At 48.8% G+C, this 17796-nt stretch overlaps 1 protein-coding gene across 7 annotated transcripts in view; it reads left to right on the top strand.

Annotated features, from left to right (window-relative positions):
• Positions 1-17796, top strand: part of LOC144592200 (sorbin and SH3 domain-containing protein 2-like) — a 369491-nt gene that overhangs the window by 75990 nt on the left and 275705 nt on the right. For 4 of the 7 annotated variants that reach the window (XM_078396704.1, XM_078396700.1, XM_078396702.1 and 1 more), the window contains exon 1: positions 9026-9742. The exons of the other annotated variants lie outside the window; for them this stretch is intronic. The gene's annotated coding sequence lies outside the window, so the exon portion shown is untranslated. Of the gene's footprint in view, positions 1-9025; positions 9743-17796 lie in introns of those variants that run through there. 7 annotated transcript variants of the gene reach the window in all.

Here is a 17796-nt window from a genome sequence, read left to right as displayed (position 1 = left end):
AGTCGACGTGTTGGATGCAGGAGAAATGGGCAGGAGTAAAGACCTGAGCGACTTTGACAAGGGCCAAATTGTTATGGCCAGACGACTGGGTCAGAGCATCTCTGAAACGGCAAGCTTGTGGGGTGCTCCCGGTCAGCAGTGGTGAGTACCGACCGACAGTGGTCCGAGGAGGGACAAACCACAAACCGGCGACAGACAGGGCTGTTGGGCGCCCAGGCTCATCGATGCGGCGAGGGCAACGAAAGGCTATCTCGTCTGGTCCGAACCGACAGAAGGTGACTGTGGCACAAGTCACGGAAAATGTTATGGTGGTCACGGGAGGAATGTGTCACAATACACAGTGCATCACACCCTGCTGCGTATGGGGCTGCACACGGAGGACCAACAGCATATTAGGCAGGTGGGCATAATGTTTTGGCTTATCAGGTCACAATGTTTTAGCTGATCGGTGTATTTTGTATTGTACGCAGGCTTCGATGTCATTGTATTTTCAATGTCCACTGCTTCAGACGCTGCCCAACTTTAATCCTTTGTGCCCTTGCATAGCTCTCCAGTTAAGCAACACATCCAGTTTTCTATTCATAAATAACCGAGATTTTATTTTACGCATGATGGACTCAACCTCCCTTCCATTGACTCCATCTACACCTCACGCTGCCTCGCAAGGCCAGCAGCACAATCAAGGACCAGTCTCACCCCGGCCACTCCCTCTTCTCCCCTCTCCCATCGGGCAAGAGGTACAGAAGTGTGAAAACGCACACCTCCAGATTCAGGAGAGTTTCTTAGACATAGAAACATAGAAAATAGGTGCAGGAGTTAGGCCATTCGGCCCTTCGAGCCTGCACCGCCATTCAATATGATCATGGCTGATCATCCAGCTCAGTAACCTGTACCTGCTTTCTCTCCATACCCCCTGATCCCTTTAGCCACAAGGGCCACATCTATCTCCCTCTTAAATATAGCCAATGAACTGGCCTCAACTACCTTCTGTGGCAGAGAATTCCACAGACTCACCACTCTCTGTGTGAAGAAATGTTTTCTCATCTCGGTCCTAAAAGACTTCCCCCTTATCCTTAAGCTGTGACCCTGGTTCTGGACTTCCCCAACATCGGGAACAATCTTCCCGCATCTAGCCTCTCCAACCCCTTTAGAATTTTATATGTTTCAATAAGATCCCCCCTCAGTCTTCTAAATTCCAGCGAGTACAGCTGTTATCAGGCAACCGAACCATCCTACGAACAACCAGGGAACAGTGCTGAACTACTATCTACCTCATTAGTGACCTTCAGAATATCTTTGATCGGACTTTACTGGCTTTACTTGCACAGTGGACGGCTCGATTGCGATCATGTATTGACTGGTATTTCCGCTGACCGGTTAGCACGCAACATAAGCTTTTCACTGTACCTCGGTACACGTGACTATAAACTAAACTGCAACTGTTAATTAGGTCGGCACGGTGGCGCAGCGGTAGAGTTGCTGCCTTACAGCGCCAGAGGACCGGGGTTCGATCCTGACAACGGGTGCTGTCTGTACGGAGTTTGTACCTTCTCCCCGTGACCTGCGTGGGTGCTTTACTTTCCTCCCACACTCCAAATACACACAGGTTTGCAGGTTAATTGTCTTGGTATGAATGTAAAATTGTCCTCGTGTGTGTGGATAGTCTTAGTGTGCTGGGGGATTTCTCCGAGATCTTCGGTTTCCTCCCGCACTCCAAAGACGTATGGGTTTGTAGATTCACTGGCTTGGTATAAATGTGAAATTTTAGATTTAGATTACTTTTAGATTTAGAGATACAGCGCGGAAACAGGCCCTTCGGCCCACCGGGTCCGTGCCGCCCAGCGATCCCCGCACATTAACACTATCCTACACACTCTAGGGACAATTTACAATTTACAAGCTAATTAACCCACAAACCTGAATGTCTTTGGAGTGTGGGGGAGGGAAACCGAAGATCTCGGAGAAAACCCATGCAGGTCACGGGGAGAACGTACAAACTCCGTACAGACGGCGCCCGTAGTCAGGATCGAACCTGAGTCTCCGGCGCTGCATTTGCTGTAAGGCAGCAACTCTACCGCTGCGCCACCGTGAAGCCCTTAGTGGAACGGGGCAAGAAATTGCCCCTAGTGTGTGTAGGATAGTGTTAATGTGCAGGGATCGCTGTTCGGTGCCGGTTCGGTGGGCCGAGGGGCCTGTTTCTGTGCTGTATCTCTAAACGAAACTAAACTCCGCTAAACTAATAAGGTAGATTTTATTTTACGCATGACAGACCCAGCCTGCTCCAAGCAACAGGCTTTGCATCCTTTCAGTGACTGGCCTTTCTATTGTTCCTGAGGCATTCCATCTATGTCCTCCGCAGAGCTTAGGAATTTGTAGGGGCCAAATTCTTTAACCCATCTGGCAAGGCTATGACCCTGCCTGAAGAAGGGTCTCGACCCAAAGAGTCACCTATTGTTTTTGTTTCTCTTGAAGGCAGAGATAGATAGATTCTTGATCAGTGCGGGTGTCAGAGGTTATGTGGGGAGAGAGCAGGAGAATGGGGTTGGGAGGGAGAGATCGATCAGCCGTGATTGAATGGCGGAGTAGACTTGTTGAGCCGAATGGCCTAATTCTGCTCCTATCCCTTATGACCCGATGACCTTCTCCAGAGATGCTGCCTGTCCCGCTGAGTTGCCCCAGCATTTTGTATCTATCTTCGGTGTAAACCAGCATCTGCTGTTCCTCCCTACACACTTCAGGCTTCAGTCTGAAGAAGGGTCTCGACCCGAAACGTCACCCATTCCTTCTCCCCTGAGATGCTGCCTGACCCGCTGAGTTACTCCAGCATTTTGTGAAATTGGCTATTAAAGTCGTCAGTTGCTTACATGGGATTCTGCTGGCACTGGGTACCAAATCTAATTGGAATCTCTCTCCATCCCACCCGCTTCCCAGTTCTCCCACCATTCTTCCTGTCTCTGACTACATTTTATCTTTGTCCCGCCCCCTCCCCTGACATCGTTCTGAAGAAGGGTCTCGACCCGAAACGTCACCATTCCTTCTCCCCACAGATGCTGCCCGACCCGCTGAGTTACTCCAGCATTTTGTGTCTACCTTCGATTTAAACGAGCATCTGCAGTTCTTTCCAACACATTTAGTCCCTGCCTCAACTACCTCCTCCGGCAGCTTGTTCCATATACCTTGGTGTGAAAAAGTTACCCCTCAGATTCCTATTAAATCTTTTCCCCTTCAAACTAGAGGACGTAGGTTTAAGGTGAGGGGGGAAAGATTTAATGGGAACCCGAGGGGTGACTTTTTCACACAAAGGGTGGTGGGTGCATGGAACGAGCTGCCGGAGGAGGTGGTTGAGGCTGGAACTATCGCAACGTTTAAGAAACATTTAGACAGGTACAGGTTTGTAGGGATAGGGAGCTGTCTGCACGGAGTTTGTACCTTCTCCCTGTGGCCTGCGTGGGTTTTCTCCGGGTGCTCCGGTTTCCCCCCACATACCTAAGACATACAGGTTTGTCAGCTAATTGGGTTGGTGTAATTGTAAATTGTTTTTAGTGTGTAGGATAGTTTTGACGTGTGGGGATCGCTGGTCGGTGCGGACCCGGTGGGCCGAAGGGCCTGTTTTCATGCTGCATCTCTAAACTAAACTAACGTAAACAGTACAGCACAGGAACAGGCCCTTCGGCCCACAATTTCTGTGCTGAACATGATGTCATGATAAACCAATCTTACCTGCCTCCACGTGATCCATATTCCTCCATTCCCAGCATACCCATGTGCCTATCGAAAAGCTTCTTAAATGCTGACAGTGTCAAATCTGCCTCTACCATCGTCCGTGGCACCATGTTCCACGCACACACCACTCTCTGTGTAAATAAAAACTTGCCCCCCAACGTCTCCTTAATAACTGTAGGGGAAAAAAAACTGCGGATGCTGGTTTAAATCGAAGGTAGACACAAAAAGCTGGAGTAACTCAGCGGGTCAGGCAGCATCTCGGGAGAGAAGGAATGGGTGACGTTTCGGGTCGAGTCCCTTCTTCAGACTGATGTCAGGGGAGGGGGCGGGACAAAGATAGGATGTAGTCGGTGTCTAGAAGACTGGTGGGAGAACTGGGAAGGGGGAGGGGATAGAGAGGGAAAGCAGGGACTATCTGAAGTTAGAGAAGTCAATGTTCATACCGCTGGGGTGTAAGCTGCCCAAGCGAAATATGAGGTGCTGTTCCTCCAATTTCCGGTGGGCCTCACTCTGACAATGGAGGAGGCCCAGGACAGAAAGGTCAGACTGGGAGTGGGAGGGGGGAGTTGAAGTGCTGAGCCACTGGGTGATCAGGTTGGTTAAGGCGGACTGAGCGAAGGTGTTGAGCGAAACGATCGCCGAGTCTACGCTTGGTCTCGCCGAACTAGAGAAGTTGACATCTGGAACACTGGATACAATAGATGAGGTTGGAGGAGGTGCAGGTGAACCTCTGCCTCACCTGGAAAGACTGCTTGGGTCCTTGGATGGAGTCGAGGGGGGGAGGTAATTAATAATAATCCTTGTAGGAAAATAACTGCAGATGCTGGTACAAATCGAAGGTATCACCAAATGCTGGAGTAACTCAGCGGGTCAGGCAGCATCTCAGGAGAGAAGGAATGGGTGACACTTTGGGGCGAGACCCTTCTTCAGTCTGAGGAAGGGTCTCGCCCCAAAACGTCACCCATTCCTTCTCTCCTGAGATGCTGCCTGACCCGCTGAGTTACTCCAGCATTTGGTGATACCTCTAATAATAATAATCCTTAATAACTGTGATCTTTGCAGACAGACAGCACCTGAGGTCAGTTTTGAACCCGTGTCCCTGGCGCTGTGAGGCAGCAGTTCTACCAGCTGCGCCATCGTGCCACCACTGTGCAGGGGCTATGCTTAACCGTCTAAAGAGGTGGGTAGCTTTCACGTGTTCTGATGTGAGTAAATATTTGATGGCGATTAACATGTTAGAGTGGCTGTGTTCTAATCGAGCAATAATTGCCTATGAATGCCACAGTGTTTGGCCTTGATCCAAACAGCTGCAGTCAGCAATCAAGTAACCTCTGGGCTTGAAAACTGGATATATTTTATTCACGTTGATCAATTCAAGGCGATTGTGTCACCCTACTTTAATCCGCGATGTAACCAGGCATGTGAGGAAGCCACATGCAGTCTTACAATAAGAATCCATCGGCATTTGTTGCAAAGGTTCTTTACAAAATGGGTGCCTGTGCGTCTCGTTTGCCTTCTAATTCCTGAGGGAACATAGAGTTTCGGGAGGAAGCCTTTGTTTAGAGAAAGACTCCTTCCTTCTAAAGAGGCGCGGTGGCACAGCGGTAGAGTTGCTGCCTCACAGCGCCGGAGACCCGGGTTCGATCCCGACTGCGGGCGCTGTCTGTACGGAGTTTGTACGTTCTCCCCGTGACCTGCGTGGGTCTTCTCTGAGATTTTCGGTTTCCTCCCACACTCCAAAGACGTACAGGCTTGTAGGTTAATTGGCTTGGTATAAATGTAAAATTGTCCCTCGTGTTTGTTCGATAGTGTTAGTGTGCGGGGATCGCCGGTCGGCTCGGACTCGATGGGCCGAAGGGCCTGTTTCCGCGCTGTATCTCTAAACGAAACTGAAGAAGGGTCTCGACCCAAAAAAGGTCACCCATTCCTTCTCTCCAGGGATGCTGCCTGTCCCGCTGAGTTACTCCAGCATTTCGTGTCTAACCTAAACTAAAAAACCCAAGCAGGTCACACAGAGAATGTACATACTTACTAGTGTAGCTGGGACATTGTTGGCCGGTGTGGGCAAGTTGTGCCGAAGGGCCTGTTTCCACACTGTATCACTCTATGACTAATAACAGCACCTGTGGTCAGGATCGAACCCAGGCCTCTGGCGCTGTAAGGCAGCAACTCTACCGCTGCGCCACCGGTAGAAAGTATGAAAGGCAAGCCTGTGGGCTGAAGGGTTTCAGAGCTGCTGCATATTAAAAGCTGTGTAGGAAGAAACTGCAGGTGCTGGTTTACATCGAAGATGGACGCAAGATGCTGGAGTAACTCAGCGGGTCAGGCAGCATCTCTGGAGAGAAGCACTGGGTGACGTTTCGGGCCGAGACCCTTCTTCCGACTGAGATTCAGGAGAGAGGGAAACTAGAGAGTAGAAACTCACTGCCAGGCCGCAAGTGGTCAGGATGGGGGAACACACATCTAGCTCCCTCACCCTGAACATTGGATCCCCCCAGGGTTGCGTCCTTAGCCCCCTACTGTACTCCCTGTACACACATGGCTGTGGGGCCAGGTTCAGCTCAAACTCCATCATCAAGTTTGCTGATGACACTGTGGTGGTGGGCCGGATCTCCAACAACGATGAGAAGGCCTACCGGGAGGAGGTGGCTGATCTGGCACTCTGGTGTCAGGACAATAGCCTCCTCTTGAATGTCACTAAAACAAAGGAGCTGATTGTGGACTTCAGTAGGGCTAAACATCCAAGGACATACACGCCACTGGAGATAAATGGGTCTACTGTGGATAGGGTGAGCAGTTTTAAATACTTGGGAGTCCACATCGCAGAGGATCTGACGTGGGCAACGCACATTGCCGCACTGGTGGGTAAGGCAAAGCAGCGCCTTTACCACCTTAGACAATTGAGGAAATTCAGAGTGTCTCTGAGGATCCTTCATTGCTTCTACTCTGGGGCTGTAGAGAACATCCTGTCTGGCAACATTACAGTCTGGTTTGGGAACAGCTCTGCCCAGGACAGGATGGCCCTGCAGAGAGTAGTGCGTTCGGCAGAATGCACCATGGGAACTACACTCGTCCCCCTGCAGGACCTATACATCAGGAGGTGCAGATCCAGAGCAAGCAAGATCATGAGGGACCCCTGCCACCCCAGTAACGGACTGTTCCAGATGCTACGGTCAGGCAAACGCCTCCGCTGTCACGCTGTGAAAACGGAGAGGATGAGACGGAGTTTCTTCCCACAGGCCATCAGGACTGTCAACTTTTATAACTCCAGAGACTAAATTTTTGTCTACACTATAGTAACTTATTAACTTTATTTATATGCTGTAACTGTAATTATTTTTTGTGCACAATCTGCAGGCATTGCCACTTTCATTTCACTGCACATCGTGTATGTGTATGTGACAAATAAACTTGACTTGACTTGACTTGAGGTATGAGAAGGTACAAATGAACAAAAGGTATGAAAAGGACAAATCAAAAGCCAGCTGATCAAGGAAAGGTGGAACCCACAATGGTGCATTGTTGGCTGTGGGGAAGGTGATAACGAGCAGATACAAATAGTGAAACTCAGCAGGACCACAGTAAAACCAGCTCGACTAGGGTGGGGGAGGTAAGGGAGAGAAAGGGAAAATAAAGTTTACTTGAAGTTAGGGAGATCAATATTCATACCACTGGGTTGTAAGCTGCCCAAGTGAAATATGAGGTGGTGTTCCTCCAATTTGTGCTGGGCCTCACTTTGTAACTTCTTGAATCTCTAGTTTCTCCTCTCCCCTGATTCTCAGACTGACGAAGAGTCTCAAACTGAATCACAACCTTTAGATAAACCCTTCGATCTGTCGTTTTCACCCCTCACCCTTCCCCATCTCTATGCCTCCCTCTCCCCTGACACTCAGTCTGAAGAAGAGACTCGACCCTCAACATCACAAATTTTCTGGACAAGCTAGATGCAGGAAAAATGTTTCCAATGTTAGGGCGAGTCCAGAACCAGGGGGCCACACAGTCTTAGAATAAAGGGGAGGCCATTTAAAACTGAGGTGAGACAAAACTTTTCACCCAGAGAGTTGTGAATTTGTGGAATTCTCTGCCACAGAGGGCAGTGGAGGCCGAATCACTGGATGGATTTAAAAGAGAGTTAGATAGAGCTCTAGGGGCTAGCGGAATCAAGGGATGTGGGGAGAAGGCAGGCACGGGTTACTGATTGTGGATGATCAGCCATGATCACAATGAATGGCGGTGCCAAATGGCCTCCTCCTACACCTATTTTCTACATTTCAATGTTTCTATATTCCCTCTCTGCAGAGATGCTGCCTGTCCCGCTGAGTTCCCCCTGCATTTTGTGTAAGAAAATAACTGCAGATGCTGGTACAAATCGAAGGGATTTATTCACAAAATGCTGGAGTAACTCAGCGGGTCAGGCAGCATCTCGGGAGAGAAGGAATGGGCGACGTTTCGGGTCGAGACCCTTCTTCAGAACTAAAGAGTGGTCTTAATCTCTCAGAGCCAAACAGCATGAAAACAGGCCCTTCAGACATTTTGCGTCATAGGTTCACAAGTGATAGGAGCAGAATTAGGCCATTCCGCCCATCTAGTTTACCCCGCCATTCAACCCTGGCTGATCTATCTCTCCCTCCTAACCCCATTCTCCTCCCGTCTCCCCCCCCCCCCCCCCCCCCCCCCCCCCCCGGTAACCCCTGACACCCGGTCTGCTGTCTATCTTCGGTGTAAACCAAATTCCTTCTCTCCAGATACATTAAAAGCTTCCTGATGTGGCGGATTATTGGGCTTTGGTTTTTACAAAACCGTGAACAGAAACCTCACTTGAAAGTTTATTTCTTGTGTGGCACCGACCGGCCGGGCAGACAGAGGTGACTATTGTTTGCTCCCCATTGAGAACCACATGATCTGCCGTGCCTGCAGTTCCAGTCTCTCTGTTGCCAGTTGTCATGGCTACAAAATAAAAAAGGCAATGTTAAACCAATGGTATTTCTGCAGCTTTGCTGGGGGGGGGGGGAGAAATAAAGGACCAGCCATTTTGGTTATGGGAGTGCACTGGGAATAATGTGTAGCTTTCCATTGCAATAAAACCATCCATGGAGGCAGGGAGTCCTGAATTCCTGTCGTGGACCACGTTTAAAAATCAGCCTGCTGGATTTTTGTTTCTGAACTAATTTGTTTTTCTTTTTTGGAGGGGCTGAGAGAGGTGGGGGGAAGAGGAGAGGGAGAGAGAGAGAGAGAGAGAGAGAGAGAGAGAGGGGGGGAGAGAGAAAGAAAGAGAAAGGGAGAGGGAGAAAGAGAGAGACAGAACGAGAGAGAGAGGGGGGGGGGAAGAGAGAAAGAAAGAGAAAGGGAGAGGGAGAAAGAGAGAGACAGAACGAGAGAGAGAGAACGAGGGGGTAAGAGAGAAAGAAAGAGAAAGGGAGAGGGAGAAAGAGAGACAGAAAGCGAGAGAGAGGACGAGGGAGAAAGAGAAAGAGAGAGAAAGGGAAAGAGAGAAAGAAAGGGGAGAGAGGGAGGGAGGGGGAGAGAGAGAGAAAGAGAGAGGGGGAGAGGAAGGGAAAGAGAAAGAAAGGGAAAGAGAGAAAGAAAGGGAAAGGGGGGAGAGAGAGAGGGAGAGAGAGAGGAAGGGAAAGGGAGAAAGAGGGAGAGAAAGAGAAAGAGAGAGAAAGAACCTGGAGACGCGAAGGAACAATTGTAGTCTCAGGGAGCAGAGGCTGTGTTTTCGAGCAGTGGCAGAGGCTGCTGTGTTGCCTTACAACGGTGTGTGTGTGTGTGTGTGGTGGGCTGAGTCTGGGAGAGGAAGTATCCATCCCCTCAGTCCCACACGGTGCTGTTTATGTGCCCAGCCGCTGGTGTATTTGGACAGACCACTGAAGAAGCAGGTGTGTGTGTGTGAGTGTGTGTGATCGACCCGGGCTCCACACAGCTCTCTCGCCCCGGGTTCACATGCAAGTAGTCCACACATCACAAGGCAAGGGATCGGAGCATTGAAACTGGACGGCTGGTGCTGGGGGACATCAAGGTAAGAGAGTAACGATCATGGGGTGGGTGGTGTGTGCTGAACGGTGAAGCAAACGGGGGGGTGGGGGGGGGGGGGTGGGTCGGAGTGAACTGCAGATGCTGGTTCACACTGAAGATAGACACAGAGTGTGTGGGAAGGAACTGGAGAAGCTGGTTTATACTGAAGATAGACACAGAGTGTGTGGGAATGAACTGCAGATGCTGGTTCACACTGAAGATAGACACAGAGTGTGTGGGAATGAACTGCAGATGCTGGTTTATACTGAAGATAGACACAGACTGTGTGGGAAGGAACTGTAGAAACTGGTGTACACTGAAGATAGATGCAAAATATGTAGGAAGGAACAAGAGATATAAGAAAATAACTGCAGATGCTGGTACAAATCGATTTATTCACAAAATGCTGGAGTAACTCAGCGGGTCAGGCAGCATCTCGGGAGTGAAGGAATGGGTGACGTTTCGGGTCGAGACCCTTCTTCAGACAACTGAAGAAACAAGAGATGTTGGTTTATACTGAAGATAGACACAGAGTATGTAGGAAGGAATTGTAGATGTTGGTTTATACTGAAAGTTTAAGAATAAGGGGTAGGCCATTTAGAACGGAGATGAGGAAGAACTTTTTCAGTCAGAGAGTGGTGAAGGTGTGGAATTCTCTGCCTCAGAAGGCAGTGGAGGCCAGTTCGTTGGATGCTTTCAAGAGAGAGCTGGATAGAGCTCTTAAGGATAGCGGAGTGAGGGGGTATGGGGAGAAGGCAGGAACGGGGTACTGATTGAGAGTGATCAGCCATGATCGCATTGAATGGCGGTGCTGGCTCGAAGGGCTGAATGGCCTCCTCCTGCACCTATTGTCTATTGTCTATTGTCTAAAATAGACACAAAATATATAGAAGCTTGTTTACACTGAAGATAGATACAAAATATGTAGGAAGGAATTATAGATGTTGGTTTATACTGAAAATAGACACAATATGAACAGACCCATCCCTTCTCTCCTGAGATGCTGCCTGACCTGCTGAGTTACTCCAGCATTTTGTGAAATAAATACCTTCGATTTGTACCAGCATCTGCAGTTATTGTCTTATAGGAACTATAGAAGATGGTTTAGACTGAAGGCAGACGCAAAATGTGTAGGAAGGAACAGCAGATGCTGGGTTATTCCAGATTGACACAAAATGCTGGAGTAACTCAGCGGGTCAGGCAGCATCTCTGGAGAGACGGGAGTAGGTGGCCTTTTGGGGTCGAGACTTGGGGTCAGGGGGAGAGGGAGACTGGAGAAATGGAAGGGGGAAAGGGCTCGGACCCGAAACGTCACCCGTTCCTTCTCTCCAGAGATGCTGCCTGTCTAGCCGAGTGACTCCAGCACTCTGTGTCCATCTTCAGGACAGTGGGAGGGTGAACAATCGTGAGCAATGCCGAATGGGTTCATCGAAGTCGTCTGTGGGCAAGGTGACAACGAGGTGTACAGACGGGAGAATGAACCGGGAGGACAGGGGAACGGGGGAATTTAGAAGGATGAGGGGGGATCTTATTGAAACATATAAGATAATTAAGGGATTGGACACATTAGAGGCAGGAAACATGTTCCCAATGTTGGGGGAGTCCAGAACAAGGGGCTACAGTTTAAGAATAATGGGTAGGCCATTTAGAACGGAGATGAGGAAGAACTTTTTCAGTCAGAGAGTGGTGAAGGTGTGGAATTCTCTGCCTCAGAAGGCAGTGGAGGCCAGTTCGTTGGATGCTTTCAAGAGAGAGCTGGATAGAGCTCTTAAGGATAGCGGAGTGAGGGGGTATGGGGAGAAGGCAGGAACGGGGTACTGATTGAGAGTGATCAGCCATGATCGCATTGAATGGCGGTGCTGGCTCGAAGGGCTGAATGGCCTCCTCCTGCACCTATTGTCTATTGTCTATTGTCTATTGACAGTGAAACCGGTCGGGGTGGGGTGGGGGAGAGGGAATGGGTGGTCGCTGAAATCAATGAAGCCAAGAAAAGTCCTAGCACTAGCTCGCACCCAGTACTACAAAACCCACACCCCAGCTTCTTTGTACGTTGATACCTTACCACTGATCTCCGGGGCGGGCGTTTTAACGTCATGGATATACTGCCAGCATTTCAAACGCCCCGCCACATATTCGGGGCTGGGATCAATGCAGAATTCCTGTCCTTAAGGAATTAAACACGCGCATTTATAATGTGCAACTCTTTCCAAATTGTGTGTACCGTACCCGACGGCCGTCCAGTCAAACGATCCCCCCCACACCCCCACCCCCCCACCCGACAAGACATCTCAATGTTCATTGACAATGTTGCCTGGAGAAAGGTGAAACCTTATTAAAAATGTAAACCTAAAAGGAGAGAGGGGAGGGGGGGGGGGAAAAGGAAACGTCTTTCTTCTTGTTTGCTTTATCGTTACTTGTTTTGGGTGCCTCTAGAAGGCGATACCTCCAGTTGATAAATTATAGATTTGTGCCTGCCCCTCGCTGTCTGCAGTAGCCTTGGGGGGGATCTACGTTGTCTTCGGCTGCCACGACGATCCTGGTCATTCCACGCAGCGGCACAGCTCTTGAAACCGCCCCCTCTCTCTCTCCATCCCTCCCCCCCCCCCCATCCCAGTCGTTGCACTAGTCGTCTTGTTGAGTCTCATTGTCTGCAACTCGTTTTCACCTCGCCCACGGCTGACAATGGCCTGTGTGGGAAGCAACTGCAGATGCTGGTTTGCACCAAAGATCGACACAAAATGCTGGAGTAACTCAGCGGGACAGGCGGCATCTCTGGAGAGAAGGAAAGGGGGACGTTAGACAATAGACAATAGGTGCAGGAGGAGGCCATTCGGCCCTTCGAACCATCACCGCCATTCAATGTGATCATGGCTGATCGTTCTCAATCAGTACCCCGTTCCTGCCTTCTCCCCATACCCCCTGACTCCGCCATCCTTAGGAGCTCTATCTAGCTCTCTTTTAAATGCATTCAGAGAATTGGCCTCCACTGCCTTCTGAGGCAGAGAACTCCACAGATTCACAACTCTCTGACTGAAAAAGTTTTTCCTCATCTCCGTTCTAAATGGCCTACCCCTTATTCTTAAACTGTGGCTCCTGGTTCTGGACCCCCCAACATTAGGAACATGTTTCCTGCCTCTAACGTGTCCAACCCCTTAATAATCTTATATGTTTCGATGAGATCCCCTCTCATCCTTCTAAATTCCATGAAATGAAATTAAAACATTTTTTAAAATAGGTACAGGAGTAGGCCATTCGGCCCTTCGAGCCAGCACCGCCATTCAATATGATCATGGCTGATCATCTATAATCAGTTCCCCGTTCCTGCTTTCTCCCCATGTCCCTTGATTCCCTTAGGCCTAAGAGCTGAATCTAACTCTCTCTTGAAAACATCCAGTGAATCGGCCTCCACTGCCTTCTGTGGCAGAGAATTCCACAGAATCACAACTCTCTGGGTGAAGAAGTTTTTCTTCATCTCAGTCCTAAATGGCCTACCCCTTATTCTTAAACTGTGTGACGTTTCGGGTCGAGACCAAAACATCACTCGATTCATTTTGAGATACCAGCTACCAAGACAGATGTGTGTAGCAATTAATTCTTCCCTCGCTCAATTAAAGCATGGAATAGTCTTCACCCTACTATAGTTATTCAACCAGACGCAACTACATTTAAGGCAGCTCTTCTTCTCCAAGAAGCCCTTCTTGCTTAAGTCCATACTCCGCCACCTCCAGTTTAAATTCCATTTGGAATATTTTGGAGGACCAAGAACCTTCTATCCAGAGATGCTGCCTGTCCCACTGTGCTAACAATGGCCTGTTTCCTTTGTCATCGTTACTTTATTGCATATCTTTCTTTCATTTGTTCTGCACCTCTCTACATCACCATCCATATCTCTCGTTTCCCTTTCCCCTGACTCTCAGTCTGAAGAAGGCTCTCGACCCGAAACGTCGCCCATTCCTTCTCTCCAGAGATGCCGCCCGACCCGCTGAGTTACTCCAGCATCTTGTGTCTGTCTTCGGTTAAAACCAGCACCTGCAGTTTCTTCCTAAACAATTTTATTCGCCGGATTGTAAAGGTTGGCTTCCCTCCCGAGATGCTGCCTGACCTGCTGAGTTACTCCAGCATTTTGTGAATAAAAACCTTCGATTTGTACCAGCATCTGCAGTTATCTTCTTATAAAAAAAAGAAAATCTCTTTTTATTTCCCACTGCAAGCTTAACTAAATGGCGATAATGCGTTTTAAAATATGCAAGCCCTGCCCACCAGGGAAGTAATCGATTCATTGGCGGTATCTTTCCACTAAAATTATTCCCGGCTTTGTCTGAGTTGTTGCTTGAGGCCAGTATTGTACGGTATCAAAGGAAAACACTGCATGCATTGCCACTTGCTGTTGTTACTGAGGTGTCGCGACGTGTAGTGTCCTGGGCGTGTGAAACATAGAAACATAGAAAATAGGTGCAGGAGGAGGCCATTCGGCCCTTTGAGCCAGCACCGCCATTCATTGTGATCATGGCTGATCATCCACAATCAGTAACCCGTGCCTGCCTTCTCCCCATATCCCTTGATTCCGCTAGCCCCTAGAGCTCTATCTAACTCTCTCTTAAATTAATCCAGTGAATCGGCCTCCACTGCCCTCTGTGGCAGAGAATTCCACAAATTCACAACTCCCTGGGTGAAAAAGTTTTTTCTCACCTCAGTTTTAAAATGGCCGCCCCTTTACAGCGTCACAACGGCTGGGAAGGCGGATGGATGAAGGCCGCAGCAGAAAAGGGTCCCCGGTCGTCTTGGACTCCACGCCACTGGATCCTGACCCAGATCTGTCAAGGACCGTGTGGTGGCTGTCTGCACCAGTCTCCCCACGTTAAACAAAGTCACGCACAGGCGTCCGACCCTGTGGAGAGGACAGTCACACTCGCTTCGAGTGACCGCCGATGAAGATGGTGGGCAAGCTAGGCTGAAGGGCCTGATACCACGCTATTTGACTCTATGACTCGCTAAATTACATCTGAAAAGAAACGGTTACAGTTATTGACTGAGTGGTAGCTGTCTAATCTCTTAGTTAGAGTCATAGTCATACAGCGTGTAAACAGGCCCTTTAGCACAACTCGCCCACACCGGCCGACATGCCCCCTTTACAATTGTCCCAACTGCCTGCGTTTGGCCCATATCCCTCCAAACCTGTCCTCGATCCATGTACCCGTACAACATTTCTGAAACATTGTGATATCACAAAATGCTGGAGTAACTCAGCGGGTCAGGCAGCATCTCAGAGAGAAGGAATGGGTGACGTTTCGGGTCGAGACCCAAAACGTCACCCATTCCTTCTCTCCTGAGATGCTGCCTGACCCTCTGAGTTACTCCAGCATTTTGTGATACCTTCGATTTGTACCAGCATCTGCAGTTATTTTCCTACTTAAACATTGTGGTAGTCCCTGCCACAACTACCACATACTTGGACATACAGCATCTGCAGAAAGGTTGCCAGAGTTCAACATTTCAGGTTGAAGGGGTTTCATTAGAACAGCTTATTCCGAATGGGCAAAACCTTTTTATTCCAATTCAAAATGTTTCTATTTTAATTATCGGACTGGGAATTCTTGAAAGACAATTAGTTAGACAATAGACAATAGACAATAGGTGCAGGAGGAGGCCATTCGGCCCTTCGAGCCAGCACCGCCATTCAATGTGTTCATGGCTGATCATTCTCAATTAGTACCCCGTTCCTGCCTTCTCCCCATACCCCCTGACTCCGCTATCCTTAAGAGCTCTATCTAGCTCTCTCTTGAATGCATTCAGAGAATTGGCCTCCACTGCCTTCTGAGGCAGAGAATTCCACAGATTCACAACTCTCTGACTGAAAAAGTTTTTCCTTATCTCAGTTCTAAATGGCCTTCCCCTTATTCTTAAACTGTGGCCCCTTGTTCTGGACTCCCCCAACATTGGGAACATGTTTCCTGCCTCTAACGTGTCCAACCCCTTAATAATCTTATACGTTTCGATAAGATCTCCTCTCATCCTTCTAAATTCCAGCATATACAAACCTAGTCGCTCCAGTCTTTCAACATATGATAGTCCCGCCATTCCGGGAATTAACCTAGTAAACCTACACTGCACGCCCTCAATAGCAATCTCCTACACAAGCCCTCTTTCATAGTCATACAGCGTGGAAACAGGCCCATCTCCCCAATTTGCCCACACTGACCAACATGTCTGAAGAACGTCTCGACCCGAAACGTCACCCATCCCTTCTCTCCTCGATGCTGCCTGACCTGCTGAGTTACTCCAGCATTTTGTGAGACCAAAATGTCCCACCTACACTAGTCCCACCTGCCTGCGTTTAGCCCATATCCCTTCTAAACCTGTCCTATCCACAAGTTCTTTCAATGTTGTGATAGTCCCTGCCTCAACTACCTCTTCCAGCATCTTGTTCCATACACCCACCACCCTTTGAATAAAAAAAGTTACCCCTCGGGTTCCTATTAAATCTTTCCCCCCCCCCCCTCAACTTAACCTATGTCCTCTGGTTCTCGATTTCCCCAACTCTGGGCAAGAGACTCTGTGCATCTACCCAATCTATTCCTCTCGTGATTTTGTACACCTCTATAAGATCACCCCTCATCCTCCTGCGCTCCAAGGAATAGATTCCTATTTCCTTTTATTAGTTAAGAGGAAATCATCACTGGTCTAGTCTTTGAATGGACTAAGTTTTACAACTTCATTTAGTTAATAATTTGGAGGAGCAATATTAGCCCATGAGGTCTACTCTGCCATTCAATCATGGCTGATCTATCCTTCCCACTCAACACCATTCTCCTGCCTTCTTCCACAACCCCTGACACCCGTACTAATAGAGTGGATGTGGAGAGGATGTTTCCACCAGTGGGAGAATCTAGGACAAATGTGGCCTTAGAATAGAAGGACGTTCTATTTGGAAGGAGATGAGGAGGACTTTCTTTAGTCAGAGGGCGGTGAATCTATGGAATTCATTGCCACAGAAGGCTGTGGAGGCCAAGTCATTGGATATTTTTAAGGTGGGGTTTGATAGATTCTTGATTAGTGCGGGTGTCGGGGGTGATGGGGGGGAAGGCAGGAGAATGGGGTTGGGAGGGAGAGATAGGTCAGCCATGATTGAATGGCGGAGTAGACTTGATGGGCCGAATGGCCCAATTCTGCTCCTATCACTTATGAACATGTTGAAGAATCTGGCGATCTTCACCTTAAAAATACCCAAAGACTTGGGTATTGGTGACTTGGTGAGACCACACCTGGAGTATTGCGTACAGTTTTGGTCTCCTAATCTGAGGAAAGACATTCTTGCCATAGAGGGAGTAGAGAGAAGGTTCACCAGATTGATCCCTGGGATGGCAGGACTTTCATATGAAGAAAGACTGGATAGACTCGGTTTGTACTCGCTGGAATTTAGAAGATTGAGGGGGGATCTTATAGAAACTTACAAAATTCTTAAGGGGTTGGACAGGCTAGATGCAGGAAGATTGTTCCCGATGTTGGGGAAGTCCAGAACAAGGGGTCACATTTTAAGGATAAGGGGGAAGTCTTTTAGGACCGAGATGAGAACGTTTTTTTTCACACGGAGAGTGGTGAGTCTGTGGAATTCTCTGCCACAGAAGGTAGTTGAGGCCAGTTCATTGGCTATATTTAAGAGGGAGTTAGATGTGGCCCTTGTGGCTAAAGGGATCAGGTGGTATGGAGAGAAGGCAGGTACAGGATACTGAGTTGGATGATCAGCCATGATCACAATGAATGGCGGTGCAGGCTCAAAGGGCCGAATGGCCTACTCCTGCACCTATTGTCTATGTTTCTATGTTTCTATGACTTGGCCTTAAGCTGACAATTTCACCGCAGAGATGACAATGACTCCTGTCCCTGGTGAGAGCAGGTTATTTTCCCTCCATGCCAACCGTGGGCAAAGGAGAGTGTTAACATTCTGTAATGCAAGTCATGCTTTTCGCTGCTGATCACCATAACAACAGAACCAAATCACTTCAGCCTTCCAAAGGCACAATAGATCAATCTGAAGACACGCAGGTATAAATACGTTCC

This window comes from Rhinoraja longicauda, chromosome 3 (assembly GCF_053455715.1).
Source record: "Rhinoraja longicauda isolate Sanriku21f chromosome 3, sRhiLon1.1, whole genome shotgun sequence".
Classification (NCBI taxonomy): Eukaryota; Metazoa; Chordata; class Chondrichthyes; order Rajiformes; family Arhynchobatidae; genus Rhinoraja; species Rhinoraja longicauda.
The sequence above is the reverse complement of the archived record's forward strand: the minus strand, read 5'-3'. Positions and strand labels throughout refer to the sequence as shown.